Source organism: Gambusia affinis, linkage group LG05 (assembly GCF_019740435.1).
Source record: "Gambusia affinis linkage group LG05, SWU_Gaff_1.0, whole genome shotgun sequence".
NCBI classification, from domain to species: Eukaryota; Metazoa; Chordata; class Actinopteri; order Cyprinodontiformes; family Poeciliidae; genus Gambusia; species Gambusia affinis.
The window spans coordinates 6,201,577-6,213,191 of NC_057872.1; positions in this window are offsets into that span (position 1 = coordinate 6,201,577).

The following is an 11,615-nucleotide window of genomic DNA, read 5'->3' on the forward strand; positions in this document are numbered from 1 at the left end:
ACTCATCAGGATTGTCTTATTTATTTTTTCAAGTCAGATGCTTCTAAATGAAAGGCAGCCATCTTGGGCACACAGTTTTGGATTTGTAACTCAGCAGAGCTGCACACTTCCACCAGGCTCTGGCTTTTTTTTTTTCTTTTCTTGTTCTGGCAACAGCCTTCCTCCTCAGAGAGGAATAATCGTGCAAATGTGTTACAGGTGGGATTCATTAGAGTGAGACCTGGCACATTGGTACTTGCTCTGCACAATTACCACGTTACGAAACGAAGGGAACGGGGGAAACGCTTACACACAACCACAGGGCGTCGAGGATGACTGTACACCCCCTCCCCGCTCGCGCGGACACACGCACGCAAACGGAAATGGGAAAAAAAAAAATCTATATAAATGCAAACATATTGTGCATATGTAACAGCATGCACGTTCCGCATCCACAGCTGAGATTTAATGGAGCACTTTCATGGCTCTCAGATGAGCCCTTCAAAACAAAATAACATATTAACGGAGGCCGCTTGTGCCTGTGCTATTTCAACCGAGGACGGCGAAAAGAAAATGCTCAGATTTCACAAGTGTTTTCGATCCCCGCACCGTTCCCATGCAACCTCGCCTCTCAAGACGAAGCTCGACGCCGATCAACGCTCCACACCTTTAGGACAAAAAGACGGGCGCCAAGCGTTGTGAGACGTAACATCTTGCGAGAAGTGAAGTCCTCCAGCTCCTTCTCATCATCCGGACCGCGGTGCGAGTTTCTAATGAATAATGCATCCGGTGCGTTTGCTGAGCGGTAGTCATGTCACAGAGGATCCTTCCAGATCATGACTTCCTTCACCCTCGTTTTTTTTTATTTTTTATTCCATGTCTGCGTGGGAACCTCCTGAAAAGGACCGAGCGCTTTGCACAGACGGCGAATACGCAAGAGAGAGCTGGACCAAAACCGAAGGTGTTCAGCAGATCCTAATTATCACTGACTACTACAATGCGTGGAATTCGTTTGCAGTGTTGGAAGCAATAAAACTTTGGTCCTTACAGCTCTAATGGGAACTGGCTTGCATAGTTATGTGCTTTTTTGATTTAATTTGAAGCGTACTTGAAATCTCCTCTTGTAAACTCTCGGACTGGCAGCTGTTTCTTGTCTCTGCACACGTGCGCATTCTGTTAACGCGCGCGCTTTCGTGTCGTCAGAACGTTCACGAGGCGAAGGCAAGGCCGCTGCAGCGCGAGACCCGTTTCCGAGGAGGTTAAGATAATGTTTTTCTCCAAGTAAATCACGGAATTTATGAATAAAAGCTACGCGAGGTAATGATTAATTTAATTTCATATTTCCAAGACCTTCAGCTTCCAAAAAAAGGTCCACATAAAACCCTCGGCTAATTAGCTTTTCTAGGTAAGGCAACACAACCTTGCCTTCTTTCTGTCCACATTATGTCACTTTTACGTGCTACCCAGAAAACGTTCTGTTTTGCAACCCATTTCACATGGAACATTATTGCAACACCTTAATGCCACATAAATTACTGCAGATTTTTATGTAGAGCTGCTGTCACAATGTAACTAATCTTTCCATGTTTTCTGACACATAAAAAAATATGTTATTTGGCTCTGAACATAAGGAAATGAAGAAAATTTGTGGGAATATTAAGTTCTGTGACACATCTGATGACCCCCTTTCTTATATAGTTTATTCATATAAGGATAAAGGGTGTAGAATATCATAACTTACAATATGGATGTGAGTGGATCTTCAGTAGTGCAGCCAGAGTCTCTGCATAGCATAGCATGAGTCTTGACAAATTGATAAAACAACTTGCACCAAGTAGTTCGCTCACAAATTTAGTGAACATTTTTGATACATTTTTTTTTTTCAAAATTCAGTGAATAGGCAAATTTTTTGCAAATAATGTGGAGCCACGTTCAACATAAACATCTGCCAATTCTGACCTTCGAATAGATGGCAGTCCACTTTACGCTCCCTTTAAATTTTAGCTCCTTTTCTTGTTTGCGCACATTAAAAACAAAAATAGTCCTCCATTGATGTTTACTTGAGTTCTACGTTTCGTCTGAAACCAAACATTGAAAACACCTGTGAAGAGACTGCATCCATCCCTGGACAATTTGGAAGACGTTTTTGCAACGGGGCAAAGTTGAACGGCGAGATTTCTTTAAGGAAAAACCTGAAGCCATCATGCGTAGCTTCTGCATCACCCGCCGCCACTGCCAACAATAACTGCCAGGGAGACAGGTTCATGACAAGCAACAATCTCGTCAGTGAGCCCTCCCAATTTTCCAGTCAACACCGTTAGGCGAAAGTAAGGACGATCACGTCGTCCGGCAGCCAGAAAGACCGAAGCTAGGTTGGGACTTATTCCTGCACGAGTTCAGTGTTTGAACAGGATTCGGGTGTCCGCAGACTTGATAGTTTTAAATAGATGGAAGGCGGTCAAACAGGGAAAACTGAAGCAGAAGAAATAGATTCCTACCAGGTTAAGTTTTGAAGGCGGTCATTATTCTCATCAGCATTTGCTTCAGCATTGCTATCCACAGCAGCATCCATCAAGGGTTTGGGATCCAGTTGACCTCTGGCTCAAAAAGTTAACGCTTGCAACTTGAACTCTCTCACTGATGGTTTATTTTATTTTTCATTCGAATGCTAATCTTCAGGGAGAAAATGTGACAGTAAAATGCCAGTATTTGCAAGGGTTGGGGTCTATGAATGCATGCAAAAATAGCTTAAATCCTTGAATGCTTGTTACCCCTTATAAAAACGCCTGTACTTCAAACACAAAGTATTCCTTAATATGCATTAATACACATACAACTCTTAGAACTACTGCAGAAGCAGGTATCTAGAGTTTTCTTTACTTCTGCTCTTCGGGGAACAGCCAATTAGTGCCAAGAAAAATCAATGGCGCTTCTGGATTGGCTGCATTGCAAATGCCAACCAACAGCAAGTCAAGAAAGGTTACTCTAAGTCACAGGTTTAAGCATCAGCCTCAGATTCTCTCAACGGACAACTCAGCGAACGGACGATTTTAGAACTGTGTCACGGAAAAGTTTGCAACTCCTGAACAGCGAATACGCGGGAGATCCAAGGCACTCAAAAAATACTTGAAAATTTATACCAGAATCTGTTAAAAGTCACTTCCACCCTATTGTCATTTCCAGTGTCAACAGATTAACAGGAATATAACTGAACGCCGTCAATCCTTGTTTCTTACAGCCAATCACTGGAGTGTTGCTCTGGCTGCCCCCTGTTATGCCATCATATAAAATCATGCAGATTTAGTATTTGTAGTTTGTTTGTTGTATTTTAGTCAAATCTTGTACTTAATTAAAATCTACAGTGTTTTGTTGACGTAAAATGTGTTGGGTTTTTTTCTTAAAAAGAATGGTAACAGCAGATTGTGTCTTCATTGCCTCCAATCAACAGACTCCCACTGCAGGACTAGAAATGCTAAGTTCAACAATAACAGAAACACAGACACTTTCCTAAAAATTAAGCTGTTTAATTCAAGATTAAATTAAATTCTTAAAAAATAGGAAGTGTCTCTTCAATACATTGTACATGCTTGATCCCATGTGTGAGTCACACCTATCCGGCAAAGCACTGACACCTGACCATCAGGGCACGGTGCATTCAGGTGACCTGCTTCCCTGAGTGCACAGCCAGATAATTATTTCCAGTTGCATTCAGAGTAAGCACACTTTTTTTTTCTTCTTCTTCTGCGCGAGCAAAAGAGATCAGCAAAATATTCCCCCCTCATTTTTGCTTCTCTGACACGCTTGTATAAATACCCGCCACCTGGTCAGAGGAGTGCCTTTAGGGGAGCTATCAAAGCATTCGTAAAAATCAAGACGTATGTGACATCCAGCGAATTTCCTCCCATGCTGCACACGGCAGGCCAACTCAGGAGGGCCATAGTTGGGGTAAAGTTTCCCCTCTTTTTTCTTTTTCCTCCTCCCTGGCTAGCAGCTGATGCCTGATTGACTGTGATGTTTTTTTTTTCCTTTTTTCTTTAAGCCCTTCATGTCCTCGCCGCTTTCTTCTTCGTATGTCTTCCCTGGCGCTGCTTGCTGCTCCTGGAATTCCAACACGGGTTTTGTCCATCCAAGACCTGACCTGAAAATATTTGTCTGCTCAAGCACTTCACTCTTTGCATATGAATGACTCAAAACCGCAGCGTCCCCCCCATGCCCTCCTCCTCATTCTTCATTTACAGATTCAGGGTTCCGCGTCGGCGTTTGCGAAAACACCAGCGGAGGCAATCGGATATTGGGCGCATGACTGTGAATCAATGCATTTGAATGTGGAGATCTGTCGGCATCCCGGCGCGATTTCACTTGCGAATGAAAACATTTACAAAGCTGGGACTGATCACACACACTCACACACACATACACACACATGCACCGCCACCCCGCGCCCCCAAACATATCTGGAGTTCTGAAACTCTGGAAAGGCAGCTGTGATAGACTGCTGCATTGCTCGGATGTTTCGCCCAATGATGACTGGTTGTTCGGTTTTATGCAGTTTAACCTGTAGTGGTTTGAAGACTTTTCAGATTTATCGTATTTTCCGGACTATAAGCCGCAACTTTTTTCCCCCCACGCTATGAACCATGCGGCTGATAGCCCAATGCGGCTTTTATGTGGATTTTTCTTTAACCACCAGGGGGCTCTTTAGCAGGAAGTGTATCAGTAGAAATCAAAAATGGAAATCAAATAAGAAAGCGCTAATTTTCACTTAGAACAAGCACATGCTAGCAGCAGGCACGACGGAGAAATGTTTTCTAACTCATACCCCCTCATCATGAAAACCACACAAAGAAGTTCATGTGATGCAGCTTTTAAGTTGAGGGCTATCGATCTGGGAGTACAGGAGGGAAATAAACGCGCTGCACGTAAACTCTGAACGAATCCATGGTTCGGCTTTGGAGACGTCCTCTGCTGCGTTCTTATGAAAAACCGAGAGCGGCAGAGATACCAGCGGCCTACATATGTACGTTTCCAATTTAAAAAAAAAAAAACAACAACTTTGTAGATGTGGCTTGTAGTGAGGTGTGCGCTCTATAGTCCGGAAAATATAGTACAAAAGAAAACTAATAAATAAATGACTATCTTGGATTCGCATGATTGTATACATGTATTTATATTGTATTTTTCCTGTACAATTTGGGTGGAGGCTTTATACAAATAAGCCCGTTGAGCATTTGCCTCTTATTTTTTCTTCTCAGTATTTTCGATCTGTATTGTAATTGTGCACACTAAACTAAAAAAAACCCCAAAACACTAATTTTCAAAGGCACTTAAAATTTTTGCCAAAAGTATAAGCACATTTTGAAAACAGGGTCCAAGTTCTTCATAGTAATACACACAATTAGTGCAACACCTTAGTTAATTTGTAAGATGCAACATTTCAGTCAAAACTCTGCGATTTCTAACAAAAACCCAATTTTTCTTGTCAAATCATCCATCGTACGGTCTAATGTTGTTGGATTCTGTTAGGGTGTTTTCACACTAGACACTTTTGGTCCGCTTTCAACGGACCAGAGTTGTTTTCCCCCAGTGGTCCAGACCTTTTGTTCAGGTGTGAATACATTCATAGGAATCCTGTCATACACCTTGAAAAGAGCCACCATTCTATCTGAAGAAAAGTAACCCCAGGTCATGATATCACTACCACTGTTTCTCACTATGATTGTGGTGTTCTTGTGGGAATGTTTTTTTTGTTGGTTTATTTTTGTGCCAAGGATACTCTTTGGACTTGTTGTTGGTTTTATTAGACTGTAACACATTCTCAAACAGTCTAGAATATTTTAGACAGGCTTCTATGGTTTTTCTTTGGACGAAAATGCTTCCAAATCAAAGAGCAACATGTAGAACACAACCACACACGAGAATTTCTGCAGCTTCTTTGCTATGACTTTTTGATATATCACTGTCAAATTAACTGCGGCTGAGTTTAGGAGTGTACCAAACAAGACTTAATGTTGAAATTAAATCAAAAGGTGTGTGAAACAAAATATGTTGTGAATTGAGCAGCCGTGCCCTCGCAGGTTTTTACGTTTGACCCACGCTTTTTTGTTTTTCAGTTGAATCGCACATTAAGTTTAGAAATGATTTAATATGGCCTCGTTTCTTCATCTTAGCAAAAAAAATAAATAGATTGGCCTCTTAAGAGGGTTGATCAAACTTTTCCTATTCACCGCACGTTGCAAAGACAGAGAGTAACCTGTAGGGGGCAGTGTTTATTTTACAACCCAGCCTGACTGGCTAAAACTGGTCATGTTCAGTGCAGGTGAGAGCAGAGACTGCTGCGGCCAGCCTACAGAGATGACTACATGCCTTCCATTCTTCAATGAAGCCCACTCAGTGGGTCCTGCACTTTGGCACTTGAAGTCTACACACACAGACACACACACTCTATCCCATTGGTCCACATAGGAGGCCTGTAAAGTATTTCAAAGTGCCAAACAGCTGGGAGATTGTAGACGTTTGAGGGACACTAATGCACGAGCTGAGGCCTATTGTAAACAACATTACTCAACATGAAAGCCCAGCCTGTCCCACGGGACTTTATTTTGGGGGTTAGGGGGAGTGGTGGCACTTGTCCGTCTGACGACACTCCAGCTCGTTTGCAGAGATCAGGGGCCGGAGAAACGATTTCACGCGGACGTTTCCCCCAATCTGTGGAACCTCACCGAATCATAACGCAAAGTCCTCATCCGATCCTCCAGGGCGCTCGGAAGCGTGCGCGTATTATCCCATAATAGCAATCAATATTCTACGGAGAAGCAGCTATCGCAGCTGTTTCAATACCACCCCCCACCACCCCCAATCCGCACTGGAGCTCTAAATTGCTCTTTTCATTTTTTTTTTTTTTAAAGCCTGAAACTTACAGCCGCCTGGAGAGTACGGCTGGCCGGCGCTTCACTTTCCTTGCAAAAATTATGAATCCTGCAGAAAACGTCGGCGCGTCACAAGGCTGCCGAGCTCCCAAACGTCTTGTGCGGCAAATGGTGAGGACCCGTCCCACCGAAGGCAAGGTTGCGGCCTCTTGAGAGGAGCGAAGAAGCGGCTGCAATGTTTGAGGAAGATCCAATCAGGAGAAAAAAGGGGGAGGAACATACAGTAAAAGGGAGGCAGTGAGGAGGAATAACACTCCTTTGGCTGCAGACAGTCAATCGGAAATCGAGGGACGTGCTTTGAAAAGTCAAAGATGAGAAACGTCTGAGTTTCTCTCAACTGTCAGAAGAAAGCCCGTTGCTTTTCAATTGTATGGTTTTAATCAGGTAAACACAGAGTTGTGATGAGTCTCACTGACCTACATTTGCTTTTTCTTTTTTTTTTTTAAGCAGCTTTAAAAGTGTATAACTTAAGATATAATGAAGACGCTTTAAAATAATCTGAGAATTCTTATTACGAAAATGTATTCAAACCCATTGAGCTTTTTGACATTGTGCCCGATTGGAGGCACGAGCTTCAACATATTCTGTTGTAATTTTAAGAGACAGACCAACGCGCAGTTCTGCCTAATTATAAAGTGGAAGGGAAATAATTCTCGCTCCCTTTGCTCTGGCACCCTGAATATAAACCAACCAAATGCCTTAAGAAGTCGCCTAATTAATAAATGGAGTCCATCTGTAGTTAAATTTCAGTGTAAGTCCAGATGTTCTGTGAAGGCCCCAGAGGTTTTGCTGGAGAGCGTTAGCGAATAAAACGGCATCACAAAGACACAGGAACTTATCAGACAGACCAGGGAGACAGTTGGAAATAAAAATGGACTTTTATTCAACTACAAAGTTTGCTTCTGGTGGTAAATGAGACACGAATCAAAGGATAATCAAACGACGTAGAAGGGATTTTACTTTTATTAAACTTATTTCTTTTTGAAAACGAGTTTCATAATTGCATTTTCTTTCATGTCATGCATGCCCTTCTCAATATTTAAAGGAAAACGGATCTTTTCGAACTTTACATCATGTTATAACCTTATTTCCTCACCGAAAACATGCCTGGAGTGTTGCTTTGATTCTTTCAGGCATGCTTGAGGAATTCCTTGAATCTCCCGTTGCAACCATTTGGGTTGCCTAAACGCTTGCTCTCTCACCTAGCGTCAGCAGCAATTAGCTAACACCTGGTGGAACTGTTGAGATCTTACAAACTACTTGACAATGCAACAAAGAAAAGAAAAAACATTGTTAAACAATTTTTAACAACTGAAGAACATAGTTTTCTAGAAAATGACACTATGTGCCTAGAAAATACAGAACACTGCCCCTTTGTCAAAGTCAAGCTAGCATAACTGACCTACTGTGCAATGCTCTAAAAAAACGTTAAAGACTATGTAGAGACGTTGTTGTGATGACCTCCTGAAGACGAAGTGTCGGATAGAGTGACAACCTTAAATCAGGGGTCTCAAACTCCAGTCCTCAAGGGCCGCTGTTTAGCAACGTTTAGATGAGCCTCTGCTGCACCACCTGAATAGAACAATTAGGTCATTAAGGCTCTGGAGAACTGATCTACACAAGGAGGAGGTAATTAAACCATTTCATTCCAGTGTTTTGTACCTGTGGCACATCTAAAAAATGCAGGACAGTGGTCCTCGAGGACTGGAGTTTGACACCCCTGCCTTAAAAGAAACCGAGGCCCAATTCAAAGGCATTAAATTGAAAAGTCACTGCCCCTTTATTTTTTAAACCCTTCCTATAATTACTTACCAGCTTTTTGCCTGGTTTTGCTGGCATTTTGGTGATTTTTCTTTGCTGATTTTTGCGCCAGGTTTGTGAGGTTGGACCACGTTATGTCGAGACTCTTACTGAAATCATCCATAGCCGTGATCCATTTTGAGTAATTCCACACATATTAGTCAAAAAGAGAATTCTCCGTGTTCTTTTGTTACTAATTGATGCTATTATTTAGGCAAACCATCGAGTCTGTTTTTTTTTTTTTTCTTAAATTCCCCCTGTACCACTCGGTGACCCTTCCACTAGTCAGGCTCATCAGAGATTAAAGGTGAACACAGGGGCAAATCAGTTATCAAGTCAGAAACACTCATCATCAACCTACCACTGTGCTATTACTGCACAGGAGCACACACACACACACACACACACACACACACACACACTCCGTCTACCCTCATCCGTCCTGCTATAGAGGTCATGACCTCATGTAGCAGCGCTCAGGAAGGAATGAGGGTAAGGTTAAAACACATAGCTGATCCGGATTTCGAGTGAAGCTATCCTCTCCGTGCCGAGGTCCAACATACACAGAAACATAGCTTAGCCAGGACATTAGAAAACTGTTTCATAAAGCGTATCCTGCCGCAAGATGCCTGCCCTGCTCGTTTCTACTTGTCAGGAATATCATATTATCATAAGTCATCACCCGCAAACATGTTCAGAAAACTTCCCCTGACATTAGAAGTATTGCTTTTGAAATTCCCTTGCCGCGAACGAGACCCTATTATGTTTCCTTTTCTGCTTACCCGAAACTGTTTGAAACATCGAAGCCTCACCGGAGCATCCCGTTTTTATCTGCGTAATCACATTTCTCAAGACGGAGCCTGACGACTTGTTTTCAACAGAAGGCGCTCACTCTGTGTGTGGTTTGAAAACCGATAGAGTATTCCAAGCCCTCGCAGTTGCAAAAGTTAAAAGGTATTTTGTTTGGGAATTTCAGTATTTTTGTTTTGTTTTCTGCCAAAGGCTGGATAAGAAGATTGCCGCTGAACTCGGTACAGGACGTATTTAGCAACGTCAGGCCTCCAGTCAGCTCAGCTCAGATGAAAAGAAAAAGCAAGAGGAATAATAAGCCAATTTGTTTCATGTATCAGCGTTTGGGAAGCAATTAGAAATATTTTTTTTTCAAGATGCTTATTCACAAACTATTTCATTTCTACAACTACTTGCCATAGTGGTGACAAATATCAACAGGGTTTGTGCAAAAGAGAGAAGACAAATTTTATTTTTGGATAACTGAGCTACACACATTCTCTCTTTTTATATATATATAGTTATGATTTACAAGACAATTCCTCCAGGAAATTCCGTTCAAAACTTCTAATGCAAATTCATCATTCTCAAATTTTGCGTGGACCTGCAAGTTTCACCAGTCATCACAACTTTTCTGCATAAGTGTTTTTAATTTTTTCCTTCTTTTCTTTTTTTTATCTGTTACTTTTGCCTGAATAATAATGCTGCTGCACGTGGCTAGTGTTAGCGAAATGCTAATCAGTTAATTCATGCCAGTTCATCATATTAACCTCGTTCACATTGTTCTGAGCTACATCCCTAGATTTTGTACGAAAGCTGTGCTCACCGTTTGTGTCCACATTTCCAAAAGAAATCGGTCACAATATAAAGAGCATAGAGTCAGAAGTACGGCTTAAAACAATCCACAGCTTTTTCAAAAAGGTGTCGTGCAAAACGGTAATTTTAGGCAACTTCCTAGAAGGACCAATCATGTCAACTTGCAAGTTGTTACAACTTCTTATCGGTATTGTGGAGTAATCTGCAATCTGTGAACGGTCACTCCTTAAGTTGCTTGTCCATTGACTGCTGAGACAGGGCTTCAGGTCACCATGCTCAGCAGGAAGCCGAGTAGACTGATAATAGTATAATTCATCAAGATCTTCATAATAGAAATAGTTTTGCATCTTTTCTTTCATAATGAATTTATTTTATTGTTTTTGTGGCCCTTTGACTAGATTCGATACGTAGCGATTAACACTGTAGTACATTTTAAAGAATGGCAACTAATACCACTTAATGGTATAACAATTCTCCCATCCCCAGATACCAGGACTTCCTTGTTCTGGAAAACAGTTACAATCAGCTTTATTCACCAAGTTTGTGCACAGAAGCAAGAAATTTGACTTTGATTTCACTAAATACATGTAAAATATAAATGTACAACAAAAGGGTTTGGGAAACTTAAGCTTGATCTTGTATTTTAAAATGAGTTCAGTACAGATGTTGGCTCCTCCCGTATAGGGTCTACATTTTTCGGCACTCCAAACACATTGAGATCAGGAGAAGCGGGGCACAATGAGACCATGAAGCTAAACAGATGATTCATAATTGGAGGACCGATGAGTGACGATGCAGAAACGTCTAATTTGGAACAAAAAAAGAAAAGCAAAAGCCAGGAACAAAACAGAAGAAGTGTTTCTGTGTGGAAATGTGGGAAAGTAGAGTGACATTGCTAAAAAAAAAAAATATTCATACCACTAAAACGTTTTTACACTGAGGCATGTTAATTAAAATAAAAAGCTTCAATGTATCTTACTGTGATTTTGTGTGATACAGCCACAGAAAGGGGAGTGGAAGGATTGAAACACTGCGTATGGTTTTTCAAGCATTTCTACAACTAAAGTCTGAAAAGGCTGAATGTTTACAGTCGCCAGAGAAGTAAAGTCCGTTGTACCGTACCCTTTCTAGTTTTACTGTAGATGAGGAATTAAAACTCTGCAAAATCGTCAAAACTTGGGATATTTTTTCTACACTAATCAGAAAATTTTCAGATTTTTCTTTATGCCGTTTTCTTTAGTTTTTATAGTTTTTCTCTACCAAATCGCTGAGTCCTTTATCAAACAGTTGGGTTTATACTCTTTA